Here is a 15,592-nt window from a genome sequence, read left to right as displayed (position 1 = left end):
GTTACATCACACGTCTCTGATTACTCTCTGTGATATAACGAGCCGTGCAACTGTGTGACCATGGTCAGATTCTGTCCACTGGAAGTAAACATAGAAGCTTACTATAGAAAGACAGCAAGCAGAGATCCAGGAAACTGAGAAATTGATACAGAAACTATATTAGAAAATTGTATAAATTTTCTTCATCCAAACAATAACATTAAAGGGCACCTACCACCACGAATCTACCTATAAAGGTAGATCGGGTGGTAGATGGATGTATGGGACGTGAGGATAGCCCTTTTTAGAGCTAATCCTCACGTCCCTGCTAGCGTAGCATAAACTTTATTGCCCTAATATGTTAATTTAATTAAGCGGCTACCGGGGCGTGGAGTAGCCGGACACGAGGCTACACGGCGCGGCTACTCCACGCCCCAGTAGCTGCTTTCCCCCGCCTACCCTGTGATCTTCGGCGCGCAGCTCCTGGCAGCTGCGCGCCCTCGTCCGAGAAGCCGGAGTTCTGCGCATGCGCAGTAACTCCGGCCAAGATGCGCGATCTCGGGAACGAGGCCGGAGTTACTGCGCATGCGCAGAACTCCGGCTTCTCGGACGAGGGCGCGCAGCTGCCAGGAGCTGCGCGCCGAAGATCACAGGGTAGGCGGGGGAAAGCAGCTACTGGGGCGTGGAGTAGCCGCGCCGTGTAGCCTCGTGTCCGGCTACTCCACGCCCCGGTAGCCGCTTAATTTAATTAACATATTAGGGCAATAAAGTTTATTCTACGCTAGCGGGGACGTGAGGATTAGCTCTAAAAAGGGCTATCCTCACGTCCCATACATTCACCTACCACCCGATCTACCTTTATAGGTAGATTCGTGGTGGTAGGTTCCCTTTAAGGCCTCTTCCACACTTGAGTTGCAGATCACGTCAGTGTTTGATCAGGGTGCAATCAGAGTTTGGTCAGTGAAAAACGCGCTTTTTGCATCAGAGTGCAATCAGTTTTCAGTCAGAGTTTATTCAGAGTCTTAGTTTTTCACGCGCGTTTTCAATGCAATGTCAATGCGTTTTTGGATGGACTCAGGACTGAGCTCTATCTTTTCTATGGCTATTGATGCGTGAAAAACGCATTGCACTTGCAAGTGTCTCAGAGTGCAATGCGTTTTTGATGCGTCTCCATAGACTTGTACGGTGCGTTTTTCACGCGCGCGACTTGCAAAAGTAGAGCATGTCGAGATTTAAACGTGCGTTAAAAAAAACGCTCGTGTGTGCGTGAAAAAAAATACAAGTCTGGAAAGACCCATTGGTTACAATGGGTCAGAGTGCAATGCAAATTCTGCACGTCAAAAGCACGCGCAGAAAACGTGCGTGAAAAACGCAAGTGTGGAAGGGGCCTAATTCGCTGAAATGGGAATATCCCTTTAAGTTTTGGTCCGAAGATCTATTTAACTATACCTTTGTGTATGTTGTTAGTAGTAGCAAGGCTGTGAAAATGCATTTATATTTCAGGATTGTAACCATACCTGGAGCACTGGGGAGTGCCCTCAATATGCTGTGTTCTTGGATCTCTGAATTATTTAATCTGCTCCATAGCTCCTTACCTCTGGTGTGATATTAAAGGAAATCTACCATCAAAATCAACCTGATAAACAAGGGACGCTTACTCATAGGTCCAGGCACTGTGGCTGTGCTAATATTCTTATATTTGCTATTCATGGCCCCTTCCTTGTAAAATTCAATTTTAAAAATGATGGTAATGAGCCAGAAGTGTGTGGGGGGGGGTGTAAGCAGAGACCTTTCATGCTGCAGCTGTACAGGCTCTTAGATTGCCTCCCTCCCATGGTGGGAGAGGGAAGTGAACCTGGAGCATTCACAGGCTCTGGTAACACCTCCAGAAGTCCTTCAAACTCATTAGCATAATTTTACAATTTAATTTTAGAAGGATAACAAATGAGTAAGTGTCCCTGGTTTATCATGGACAGAAGCCTGATACTGTGTTGCTGAGTGAATGGTCCACATTTACTACACTATGTGCAGTTTGCCTGTGCAGTATGCCAAGGGCACCAGATTCTTGATATGTGGCGCCCGTTCTTCTTGAATCTGGCACCCCCTGCACTGCTCCGACAGAGTGAAACAGTTTTTTTGGTGTGCCTTTAACATGGGGCGTGCAACACTATTCTGTCAGACTCTGCATAATAAATGTGGCGCAGGGTCCGACTGAGCACCGGAACACCCAAATCAGTGCAGTATAGTGCAGCTGCAACACAAATGCAGTCTCGGACACAACTTATATACATGTGCAAGCAGTTTGCACTGGAAAGAAAGTGCAAAGTCTGAGCTGAGGGCACGTTCACACGTTGCGTTTTGACCTGCGTTTTCATTGCGTCTGAAACGCATATACAACAGCTGAGGAGAGGTGATTTGCCTACTTACATCACTGTTAACATTTCCGTTTACAAAACGCATCGTAAGTCAGATGTTAACACATGCGCTAACAATGCATTAACGCATGCATTAACATTGCGTTTACAAACGTAAACGGTAATGTAATTAGGCAAATCACCTCTCATCAGCTGTTGCATATCCGTTTCAAACGCAATGAAAATGTGACCAAAACGCAACGTGTGAACGCGCCCTGACAGAAAACTGGAGCACGTCCCTTAGTAAATGTGGGACATTATATCGTCCTACCCTACATAGTACAATATGTACAATACCGGATCTCTGAAGCTAAATGGGTAACTCAAATTGATTATGGTGAAAATTTCATCCCACAAATAACCTATTTACTGTTTAGGAAAATACAGGGACAATTTATAAATGTTACCAAAATACTCTCCAGCTTAAAAGACAAAGAAAAATGTTCTTCTCACAACAGGGTTAATGCTGGACAATTTACTTATGCAGTTCATAAAAAACCATATGAGTGTAGACATGATTCTGATAAAATGCTTTCTTCTTAGCAGAGGCTGTAGCGTTTCTAATAATGAGGTTTACTAATACAGGAAACATGAATCACATACTGGAAATAGGAATGCAGATCAGTTCAGAGCAGGGGTCTGGTACAAAGAGCTCACTGCCCCCTTTCATTGCCAGAAATCCAACCACCAAAATACTTCTTATTCACAATGGAAATGTCACGACCCTATTAACAACAGATCTTGAAGGATTTTATCAATGTATTGCAGCAATATGGTATGAGAAGAGCCACAATGTTACTGCACTATGTGTATACGTTTGTACTGATTTGGGGGGCAGCATGGTGGCTTAGTGGTTAACATTACAGCCTTGCATCGCTGGGGACCTGGGTTAAAGTCCCAGGGTCAACATCTACATAGAGTTTGTATGTTCTCTCTGTGTTTGCGTGGGTTTCTTCCAAAACATACTGGTAGTTCATTAGATTGTGAGCCAAGTGGGGGCAGGGACTTATTTGGTAATCTGTGTGCGCTATATAAATAAAGAATTATTTAATATTGACACCACTAGTTACTACTCTCCCTAACTAACCCTACTGCCCACTGCTCTCCTGCATTTGACAATGGCCGTCTGGCTGAAACATTAAGCAACACAATAGTGGAATTACCTGTTTACTAAAAAAATTTTGCATTAAAATGAGTGCTTGGGCTTCACATACTGAATGAAAAAGTAGTGATGTTATGAGTTTCTGTAGCATGAATCTCAATGGCACATGCTTGGAAAACCAAAAATCCATCAGTTAAGGGCCACAACCAAACCCTGCCGCATCTGTAATGTAGTTAATACCAACTACAAAAGTGTGACTCCAGTGAAATTCTCAGTGGTTATAATTTAAGAGTAAATGTAAAGTTTTTTTTTTTCCACTAATCGATAGCTCTTGGGATGTAAAACAACTTTGTGTATCATCTTTGTTATCTAAATCCAGCAGTTTTTTTGCTTTAGCCCTCAGATTATCTGAGTGCTGCAATGGCTGTTTCCTCTGCCTTTGCTGACAATAGTGATGTGTCGTTTGCAAACGAGCCGGCTCTAAGAGCTCACTTAACCCCACCCCTAACCAATTCACCACGCCCCCTTTAACCCCTTCATGATGCGCTGTAATAGTACGCCACACGTCAAATGCATGGAGAGGGCTCACAGGCTGAGCCCTCTCCATATCTAGTAAGTCTTTGCTGCATATTGCGGGTGGTATCCCGTCGATCATGCTTCAAAATGATGGTGGTGCAAGGGCGCCAACCTCTTGGTGAGAATCCCCGTGAAATCATCAGGTAGCGACGATCCATTGCCATGACAGTCATGTCTCGTTTTAACCCATTCATTACAATGTGCGATTTGCATATTGTTATGAATGAGGAGGAAAATCCCCATATATTGCCATACAGTAGTATGGCAGTATATGGTAGGATCAATCAGACAACCTAGGGTTAAAGTATCCTAGGGGTCTGAAAAATAGTAAAAAATAAAAAGAAATTATAATAAAAAAAACTAAAAATTCAAATCACCCCCCCCCCTTTCCCTAGAATAAATAAACAGTAAAAAATTATAAACACATTAGGTATCGCCTCGTCCTAAAATGCCCGGTCTATCAAAATATAAAACCGCTTTTTCACTTTGTTTAACCCGTAATGGAAAATATTGCCCAAAGTTAAAAATGGCACTTTTTTGCCATTTTGAAAAATATACAACATTCTATAAAAAGTGATCAAAAGGATGTCCAGTTCTAAAAATGGTAGCATTGAGAACGTCATCAAAAGTCGCACAAAATGATACAACCCACAACTCCGTACACTAAAGTATAAAAAAGCTATTAGTGCCAGCAGATGGCAAAATAAAAAAAAAATTGCACAGGTTTTAATTTTTGTAAATGTATGAAAACATTAAAAAACCTATGCAAATTTGGTATAACCGTGATCGTACCGTGATAAAGTAGACATGTAATTTGGGGCGCATAGTGAAAGGCATAAAATCCAAGCCCACAAGAAAACACGCAAATGCGAGTTTTCACCATTTCCACTGCATGTGAATTTTTTTTTCCTGCTTCCCAGTACATGGCATGGAGTATTAAATACCATCACTATGAAGTGCAATTTGTTACAAGCCGTCACAGAGCTCCTTACGTGTAAAAATAAAAAAGTTATAGATTTTTGAAGGTGGGGAGTGAAAAATGGGAATGAAAATGGAAAATAGGAAAGGGCTAGGTCTTTAAGGGGTTAACCCGATACAATGAGGTTAAAAAGGGAGTGGTATGGGGGTGACTGATTGTCCTGCTGCTCAACAATTATAAATTTAATAGGGAGCCGTTCAAGAACCAGAAGAGCCAGCTCACTAAGAAGAGCCGTAATTTCCATCACTAGCTGACAAGCATTAGAGTCTGTACTATAAACAAACTCTACAAAATCTACACCTGGGAGGGGAGGGGCTGCTGCTCCCTGCTCATAGAGGAGGAGATCATGTGGCAGAGCTCTCTGTGTGTATAGTAGAGCTGGATGTGTTCAAGAATCTGGATACAGATATTTCCTGCACATAATAGTGAAGTATACAATCTCCCCTGTTTCCTATCAGTCCCTCCATCCCAGTCTGTGATTCTACAGAGCTTTCTCTGTCTCTCTCCTCTCCTCATGCTGCTCTCTTCCCCCACCTTGTCATTGGAGTATCAGCTCTGTGCAGATAAGCTATTAACCTTTAGTGCTGACACAGCACAGGCACAAAGACTTCATGAACTTATGATTTCTACCCCATTACATGTTCCCTGCTCCTCCATATGATGAATGCTGCCAGGTTGGTCACCATATTCATTCTGTATGTGCACTGTCCAGTTTTCAGTGGATTTACTTGTGGGAAACTAAATATATTTAATGTTAAATTACTTTGAGAGAGAACACAAGACATCATGGCATCTGTGGGCAAGCTAACTGGCCTCTACTTGAGGGCATAGACAGACATTAGTCTCCGCCCACTTCAATTCTGGTGAGAAAGATTTTTGTCAGTTACAGAAAATGCCATAACTTTGGAAAGAAAAGGGCAAGCAGCACAAAGTAGGCAAAGTTAAATCATTATAACTTTACAGTTACAATTTAAGGCTTGTGGGTATGTTCACACAGCGGGCTTTGCATTAGTGGGTTTCAAATGCGTTTCTGCTTTGTATGTAAGTAAAGCCAAACAGTTCATTCCAAAATGAATGCAATTCAGTGGAAACGCACATGCACTTGGCCATGCCCCTCCCAATTGTATTTTGTATTCATTTAAAAATACATTCAAAACACCACGTGTGAACACACCCTCAATGGTGGAATCATGGTTAAATCACATACCCTACATGGGGCATAGGCACCAAACCTATAAAAGCAAAAGTCACTCCAAATAATTTGAATGGTAACAATTAATACCCCAATTTTTTTCTACCCCAGTACACATGACATTGAAAGGTATATCAGCATGAGTCACAAAATGACAATGTAAATGTACAAAGTAAATGTATGTGCGCAGGACTCACGCAAAACAGTGCTCATTACCCATTGCATGCGTTTCTGTTATCACGCATATGCAAACAGGCTGAGGCCCTCCCTGTTCCTACTTGACAGCGTTTTGAAACTGAATCCAGACGGAACTTGTGAAAGCAGCCTGAGGGCACGTTCACACGTTGCGTTTTGGTCGCGTTATTCATTGCGTTTGAAACGCATATACAACAGCTGAGGAGGGGTGATTTGCCTAATTACATTACCGTTTACGTTTGTAAATGCATTGTTAATGCATGGCCAATAACCAATAATAAATCTCCCCCACTGTGTTTCAAGAGAGGTAGGGGTTCGCCTTTAACCCCTTCATTTTTGTGTTTCTGTTGTTTACTTCCCTTGTTCCAAAACCAATAACTTTTTCATACTTTTTGGTGTTCGGACTTTTGAGGGACTCACTAAAGTTTTAATTTATATCAATTTGGGACCTATGTGACCATTTTATAATTTATTCTTTACATGTTTATGGATGGGAAAATGGTGACAAAGTGGCGATTCGGAGATTTGGGCATCATTGTCTGTTACAGTGTTCACGGCTGGGAATAACCGTTACATTGGCATTTAGGGATGTGGAAATAACATGTTTATGATTTTTACTATGTATTCTAGGGAAAGGGAGATGATTTAGACCATGATGTAGCCTAGGGTACCAGATATCATTTTAAAAAAAATATACCTTTAAACAATATATATATACAAAAAAATATAAAAGTTTGAACTTTTACATTTATTTTTGTATATATTTTTTTAAAGTCTCTATGAGATTGTAGGCTGTCATGTTAACCAGTTTGCGCCATCCGCTGATATCATGGGGGGGGCACCAATTGGCCATCCAACATAGCGGCGCCCACCAGCAGTGTTGTTAGGTGCCGCAGTCGGGTTAACTGTAGAGATCGGTGCCAGCATCGACTGCAGCAGTTAGATGAAGGTGTCAGCTGTATAAGACAGCTCTCTCTCCATACATCCCCCGCAGCACCACAACGTTAAAGTACTTTGTGGTGCCCAAAGAGGTTATAGGGGTTGAACCAGCTTTTTATGTTATCCCCTATCCACTGGATAGATTATAACAAGCTGATTGGTGAATTGTGCATGAAGTTAACCCTTTCCCTGCCAAGGATGTAACTCACAGGGCTGGCATATGACGTATGTGATACATCCTCAATTCAGAGGGCTATAACTTCGGCTCTGTGGCACCTAGAAACACAATTCTATTATGAAAGAGCAGAATCTCTTCTTTCAAATAAATCTAAAATTGTGTTTCTAAGTGTCAGGGAACCAGAGATATTTAAGTTTAAAGTGAGAATTATAAATATCATATATAAAAATCACTCTGGGTGGCACTTTAACAGTTAATGGGGCACATTTAAAAGTGCTCTGCCTGTGTATAATGCTCAATGCACCAGATTCATTGAGAGCGTGAGCCAAAAATCATGAACTAGGCGCTGGCCCGACAAAGTTCAACAACTTTTTTGTGGTGCACCTTTAACATAGGACGGGCAACATAATTTGTATGATAAATCTGGCGCACGGTCCGACTAAGCACCAGAACGCCCCCTAACGGTGTATATTTACCCCTAACGGTGCACACACTTTTAAATACCTGTGCAAGCAGTTTTCACTAGAAAATGGTAAATATACACATGTGGGGTATGTATAAACCTCACACTTCATCCTGTTTTTAGGAAAGTTTATTTTCTTTAACTAAGTATTCTGGGTTTGTACATATTTTAGAGGAAATTTTGAGGATAATTTTAATTAATGAATTTAAAAGTTATTTTTGTTTCCACAGTAGGTGGTGAATTCCTGGCTTCACTATACATAACAAGAAAGTGGTGCAGAACTTTCAACATTATATATGTAAATTCCTTAATTTCCTACCCTCCACGCGTCACAAAAAACATGAGGTAAAGTGGCCAACCCCCTTGAGCACACATCCTGCTGCTCCATTCAATTCACAATGTGAATTGTATTCAATTGTTCCATATTACTATGTTTGTACTCTGTAGTGTCTTATTTTATGTGTATATGTCCCCTATGATTTTGGAGTGCTATGGAATATGATGATGCTATATAAATAAAGATTAATATTATTATTATGAGAGCATCAGGAATTGCTGAGCCAAATATCTATTCAATATCTATAGGCATTGCTAGAGATAGCCAGGCACTGTGCTCTGCATTTTCCGATGCAACCATATTATTGAATGGAGTGCCAGTACGCATGCTCATGGGTGGCGAGACCACCACCTATCAGCTACTTATACCCCAACTGCATACCTCCAGGGCTAGATTATAGGGGGGCGCATGGGGTGCTAGTGGCTGCTGGGGGGCTATATATAGTGATTGCTGGGGGGGGCTATATATAGTGGTTGCTGGGGGAGCTGTACATAGTGATGTCTAGGGGCTGTATATAGTGAATACTGGGCACTGTATATAGTTATTGCTGGGGAACAGTATGTAGCGATTGCTGTTCCCTGTCAGGGCTACATTTAATGGGGGCCCCCACCATGCTCGGTGTCCAGAGGCCCCCACCAACCTTAAACGGGTATTCTCGCCTGGGCATTCACATCCAGATTCATTAATCTGCCATATATAAACATTTATTCAATTAGATGTCATTAAAAAAATTTACCTGTGTGAAGACAATTTCTCATAACTGTAGTGATATGGTCCCTTAGAAACAAGACTGTCTCCCTGGATACGGCCACCTCTGCTGAAGTGATTGCACAAAGAAACAAAAAGTTTCTTGTATATGAAATGTCCAGGAGTTACTGCATGTCCCACAGCCGTCCTGTGATAAGCCAAGTGGTCAGACAGGACTCAATAGCGCATGTCTGGCCACCGCTGCCAAAATGTGAGGTGGTCGTATCCGAGAAAGCTATTTTGTTTCTAAGGGACAACATGACTACATTTATGAGAAATTATCTTCACATAGGAACATTTTTTTTATAACATCCAATTGCAGAAATGTTTAGATATGGCAAATGAATTCAATTAAATGTGAATCCCCAGATGGAAATACCCCTCTAATCCGGCCCTGTATATCTTGCACAGTAAATGGGAGAACTCTACCTGGTAAACAGACCCGGATTGGTTGAGCATGCAAGTACAGTATAGCTTAATAAGGGGATTGATGAAAGAGCTGCTGTAACTATATGGTCGGTATCTCATTGGCAGGAAGGTCCAGGCAGGCTGCGGGCTGTGCACACACACAGATATCTTCAAAATCAAAAGAATTCACTAACAGTAACTGACTGCATGGGACAACATTCCTTGTTGTGTTCAGGATTTCTACAAGGGAACATCTCAGGATGTCAGGATGACGATCCTTAGGAGCTGCATTGCTTCTTACATGTCATTCTCTGTGGAGCACTGCCGCATTTGCATTCATCTCTGCAGTCTCAGCAGCTAGGCCCCAGGCTCTGTCACCATGGAGACAGAAATCCCTAAAGGTGCTGAAGCCAAACAAGGCCCATCACAGTCTCCCTGCCAAAGACCCAAACTGCTCACGAGCCTCCCATTACATCACCAGTGTTCACCTCAAAAGACCAGCAACACCAAAAGTACATAGTATTCCTAAGAAGTGTCATATATACGTTAGCTTGTATTGTCGGTTATATATCCATCTATTCTATATGGGAACCGGTATGATGTATGGTTACATATGGCACCACAATCCTGTCACCGGCGGCTGCAGATACAAGAGGGGGAGTCACTAATTCCCTCTATTCAGTCACAACAATACTGCAGTGTTCCAGAGTGAGAGCGGAGGGAGGAGATCTGCCATTATCCCTCCGCTTCACAGGAGAAGACATTTGTCTGGCAGTGCAGAGATTTCCCCTTATAATGACACCACTAATGTCATCTGTGACCTCCACCACATGTACATAAACTGCTTAATAACAATATGAAGGGATGTGTGCCAGGCATTTCAAAGCCGGAATATACTGTATGGCAATGGCAAAGACTCCATCCAAGTGGTAGAAGAAGATTTGTCACTATCTGACTACTCTGTTTTAGTAAAACCATTCTGAAGCATCTTTTTTTTTCTAAATATTGAAAGGAAATCTACCATCAAAATGAAGCCTGATAAACCTGGGAATCTTCTTATATCTGCTAAACATCACAATTATGCTAATGATCCAGAAGGCCTCCTGGGTTGTTACTAAAGCTCCTCCTTGCTGCAGCTTCACCGGCTGTTGTACTGTCTTCGCCCCTTCAGCATTTGGCCCCTTCATCCCTGATGTAATCTCACTGCAGCAGAAGGTTTCAGTACACGGTAGGAGGAAGGAAGTGCTCCTGCACACTATAGAAACCTGTGAATCTGCAGCATGGAGGAGCTCTGGTAACCCCCCAGGAGCCCTTCAGACTCATTACTCTAGTTTAAAAAGTTGATTTTAAAAGGAAGAAGCCCATGACAAAAAAAATAAACAGATTACGACAGTCACTATGAGTAAGTTCCCCTGGTTTATCATGCTTGATGTTAGATTTCCTTTAATAATAAACTGACAACTGAGTCTGCCCCTGGCAGTAATGACAGGATAATGTCAGGGGTCTGCTGTGCATGCTGATTGTGTAAGAGCAGTTTACTTAGGCCGACAGCACACATGGCATTTTGAACCCGTTTTTGAGCCGTTTTTTAGGCAGTCCATTAAAAAACGCATGTGTTTTTTGAAAGCGCATCCGTTTTTGACCTGTTTTAATTAAGATAATTGGTAAAACCAGTAAAAAACTGATGCATTTTCAAAAAACATGTGTTTTTGAAAAACGCATGCATTTTTTAACGGACTGCTTAAAAACGGTCCAAAAACGGGTTCGAAACGCCACGTGTGCCACCAGCCTTACTGATTCCTGCACTGGACATGCTCCTGTCTGAGCTGACCCCCACCCCCTCCAACAGGACCGACGGCACTAGGTAGAGGAGGGAGGTGAGAGCATTGGCTGCTTCTCCCGCTCTGCAGCCAAGATACATCTGCTCTCACAGCAGCAGGAGGCAGATTCTCTAACCAGATGAATGGTTTGGGGGGCCATGGGCCCTTAGTATTGTGGAGTCCCAGGCAACCTCCTGAAACTGCCCAAGGAGGATCTGCCATTGTGGAGGTCGCAGGCTTTGACGCTTATGCTCCTCACTTCAATCAGATGCCGTTACTGCCTCATCCTTCTCCTGCAGCCAAAGGACTAAATGTTCTTGGCCCTGTATCCGTCACTTACTGGTGTTTGAGGGACACTGCCCTCACCCCTCCAAAATTGAAACTATTGACAACACTAAAAGCGTTACTCGAATCTGGTATGAAACTCCCAAGAAGCAACCAGCCGGTCAAAAATGGAACCATATTAGAAGATAATAGTTGTGCAGAATTTAAAGAACTTCTCTTCCAAATGTCACTACTTTCTTTAATTGTAAGAAGGAAGCTTTCACGTGGATACAATACTTATTAAATACGCTGGATAACAAGAACAGCTTTACAAGGCAGAGGGGTTGCACAGACAGATGTATCGGAACCTGTCAAAAGCTTTTCCTTTCCAGTCTACCACCACTAGCTATTTATGACACAGGTATAAGATGTCATTTTGCTAAACCAGTTCCCTACACTGTACTGTCAAATGCAATGGTATTGAAACAGCATTGTCCACACTTGGGAATCTGTTCCCTATGGAAAAGACATACAGGCAGTCCCCGGGTTACATACAAGTTGGGTCCATAGGTTTGTACTTAAGTTGAATTAGTATGTAAGTCGAAACTGTATATTTTATAATTGTAGATTAAGACAAAATTTTTATTTGCCCAAGTGACAATCAGAGTTTCAAAATTGTTTGCTGTAATTGGACCAAGGATTATCAATAAAGTGTCATTACAGAAACCTTACAGCTGGTTATTGCAGCCTGGGACTATAGTAAAGCAACCAGAGAGCTTCACCAGAGGTCACAGTGGGCAGAGGGGTCCGTCTGTAACTATGGGTTGTCTGTAAGTCAGGTCTCCTTAAGTAGGGGACCGTGTGTACTTGTTTGGCTATTATCCTGCAACATGTCATTATTCTTCATGAAAAAGTCATGCTTGATCTTTACATATTTCCCAGGTGTAAGGTGTAGGTGCAAGTAAAATGTAAAAATGAATCAAGCCAACTTCATTTCATGGAGTACATTATACACATTCAGGTCATTGATGTGATATTATTCTACTACTGTTAATAATGTCTGTGATATGAATAATATAGAAATTATTTATTCCAAACATTTCTCAGACTGATGCCGTTTTTAATTTCCACTCACTCCTATTATTTTGAAACTAGTGTCCATAAAAAAAGTGCTCAAAGAACTACCGTATGTTTTTTCAGATCTATTAAACGATGGCATCGAAGAACATAACCTGAGCCATGAATGAATGCATTGGGTGCACATAACACATCCTTTCTCCTGTACAACACACAATACACAGCACATTCCTTTTATCCTTTAATAATTTAATCTTGTTGTCTATTAACATTCATTTCTGTATTAGTTCATCGCATCACATTACAGGCGGTCCCCTACTTAAGGACACCCGACTTACAGACAACCCATAGTTACAGACAGACCCCTCTGCCCACTGTGACCTCTGGTGAAGCTCTCTGGATGCTTTAAAATAGTCCCAGACTGCAATAATCAGCTTAAAATTGTCTGCAATGAAGCTTTATTGATAATTCTTGGTCCTATTACAGCAAAAAAATTTGAAACTCCAATTGTCACTGGGGCAAAAAAAAAAATTGTCGGGAACTACAATGATAAAATATACAGTTTCGACTTACATACAAATTCAACTTAAGAACAAACCTACAGTCCCTATCTTGTATGTAACCCGGGGACTGCCTGTACTATGTCCGGTACACAGTAATTCTATATTGTTATACATTTTTAGAAATTTGTATGCTGATTTTCTGCTATTGTCTAGAAATGTATTACTGAAAGACAAATAATTTTACATCGGTCTATTCTACGGTCTAATTATTCATCCCTAAGAACAAAAGAAGAAATGACGGCATTTACTCACCTCCTTCCTTGGACGTTTATGTGTTTTCCCACAATGCATCTGCCTTCCATTCACAGACCTTCACAGGGTTGCCATGTTAATGTAGTTTCCATAGTAACGAGGACCGGCATTCCCATGGGTGAGTGGAGGTAAAAAACATAGGTTTTAAGTGTTTTATAAATAGCAATGCTGTGCATGTAGCATGATCTAGATAACTGCATCCTGGATCTGACACAGCAGGTGCTGACAACAGCTCCCTCTATACATGCATGCCCTTATTCACAAAGATATTTTTTTGATTTATTTTTACAATCAAACTGTGAACAAAAACACAGATAAAATGTTGAATTTACCCAAATCACACATTCTGCTGCTCTCTTGGCACATATTTAATGGCTTACGAGGTAGTGGATTATAATATAGGCGGTTTAGGCGGTAGCCCGGGTCCCAAGCCTTGAAAGCCTTGTAGGGGGCCCATGGCCAGATTTTATACTCAAGAGGGACCTTCACCCATAAATTCCTTGTATATCTGTTTCTGCTCTCAATACACATTTACACAAGAGCCATTTCAGGACCTTTGAAAGTCCTGAAAGCACAGATTGAATTAAAGAAGACAGTATCCTCCATTCCCCAAGAAACTTGATTCTAGTGCCATATGTAGGAAGTGAGTCCCACACTATAATATTCATACAGCCCAGGGCCCATGGCATAATCCACCACTTGGTATAAGCATATGAATATTGCAGAAGCTTTTGAGAGGTTTGGATGTCTCCTTAGAATGAGAACATTAGAATGTTTCTATAGTACCTAGAAACATGTTGGTGTCATATTGAAGATAGGAATCTCAACTTTCAGATCCCATCAGGCCTGAGGGGTCTATAACAACAATAAAACGTAGTTACCTTACAGCCCCCTGCTTTTCTGGCACTCCACCTTTCACTGCCGTGCCTCTGTATGTTTACAGTCGTGCCCCTGTAAGTAAGTGGGATGGAAGCACTGACCCTTGTAAAAAACAGGCCCCTGCAGTGACTGGTTGGCTACGCAGGACAACAAGTACCAGAGGTAAGATATTTATTGTTTTTATAGCCCCACAATGGCCTGATATCCGGACAATATCCGGACAATAAGGAAATATATTAAAACTTCAAATAAATAGTACAACACAATTTCACTGCAAGAACAAAAACATTTTATCATGTAAATCGCTTAATTACATACTGATATAAACAACGAATATGCCTATACAGTCGGTCCCCTATTTAAGATCACCCAAGTTACAGATGACCCTTAGTTACAAACGGACCTCTGAATGTTGGTAATTTACTGTACTTTAGCCCTAGGCTACAATAATCAGCTATAACAGTTATCAAAGGTGTCTGCAATTAAGATTTATTGATAATCCAGATTATGAAAATCCAATTGTCACAGAGACCAAAAATCTTTTGTCTGGAGCTATCATTATAAAATATACAGTTCCGACTTACATACAAATTAAATTTAAGAACAAACCTACATAACCCATCTTGTAGGTAACCCGGGGACTGCCTGTAAATGGTGTCTTATTGATGTCTACTAGAAACATGCATTGTCTGTCATTTTTTTAGTATAATCTTTTTATTATAGACTTACAAATACAAAATAATTATATAAAATATATACTCGAGTATAAGCCTAGCTTTTCAGCACAAAAAAATGTGCTGAAAACACAAACTCGGCTTATACTCGAGTAAAAAAATATATAAAAACTCACCTTTCCGACTTCCCCCGCTGCTGGCTATATACTGGGGCAGGGGGCTGGCTATATTCTGGGGGATATGGGCTGGCAGGCTATATACTGGGGGGCAGATGCTGGCTATATACTATGGGGCAGGGTCCGGCAGGCTATATAATAGGGAGGCTGTGACCAATGCATTTCCCACTCTCAGGTTAAACTCGAGTCAATAGGTTTTCCCAGGTTTTTGTCGTAAAATTAGGTGCCTCGGCTTATACTTGGGTCGGCTTATATTTGAGTATACATCTTATAAAATCCATATTTAAACATTACTATTGTATTCCAAGTCCATGATTTTTCTTTGTTTAAATCAAAACTCAACCCACCCAATGTCTGTCATGGCATTTGATATTATAT

At 41.4% G+C, this 15,592-nt stretch overlaps 1 protein-coding gene across 2 annotated transcripts in view; it reads right to left on the bottom strand.

Annotated features, from left to right (window-relative positions):
- Positions 1-13,622, bottom strand: part of FEZ1 (fasciculation and elongation protein zeta 1) — a 55,649-nt gene extending 42,027 nt beyond the window's left edge. Inside the window, exon 1 of one of the 2 annotated variants that reach the window (XM_072156595.1) lies at positions 13,486-13,622. The gene's annotated coding sequence lies outside the window, so the exon portion shown is untranslated. The remainder of the gene's footprint in view (positions 1-13,485) is intronic. The other variant, XM_072156596.1, reaches the window with a different exon arrangement.
- Between the last annotated feature and the right edge of the window lie 1,970 nt (positions 13,623-15,592).

Source organism: Engystomops pustulosus, chromosome 6, assembly GCF_040894005.1.
Source record: "Engystomops pustulosus chromosome 6, aEngPut4.maternal, whole genome shotgun sequence".
NCBI lineage: Eukaryota > Metazoa > Chordata > Amphibia > Anura > Leptodactylidae > Engystomops > Engystomops pustulosus.
This window is presented reverse-complemented; position numbering and strand designations above follow the sequence as displayed.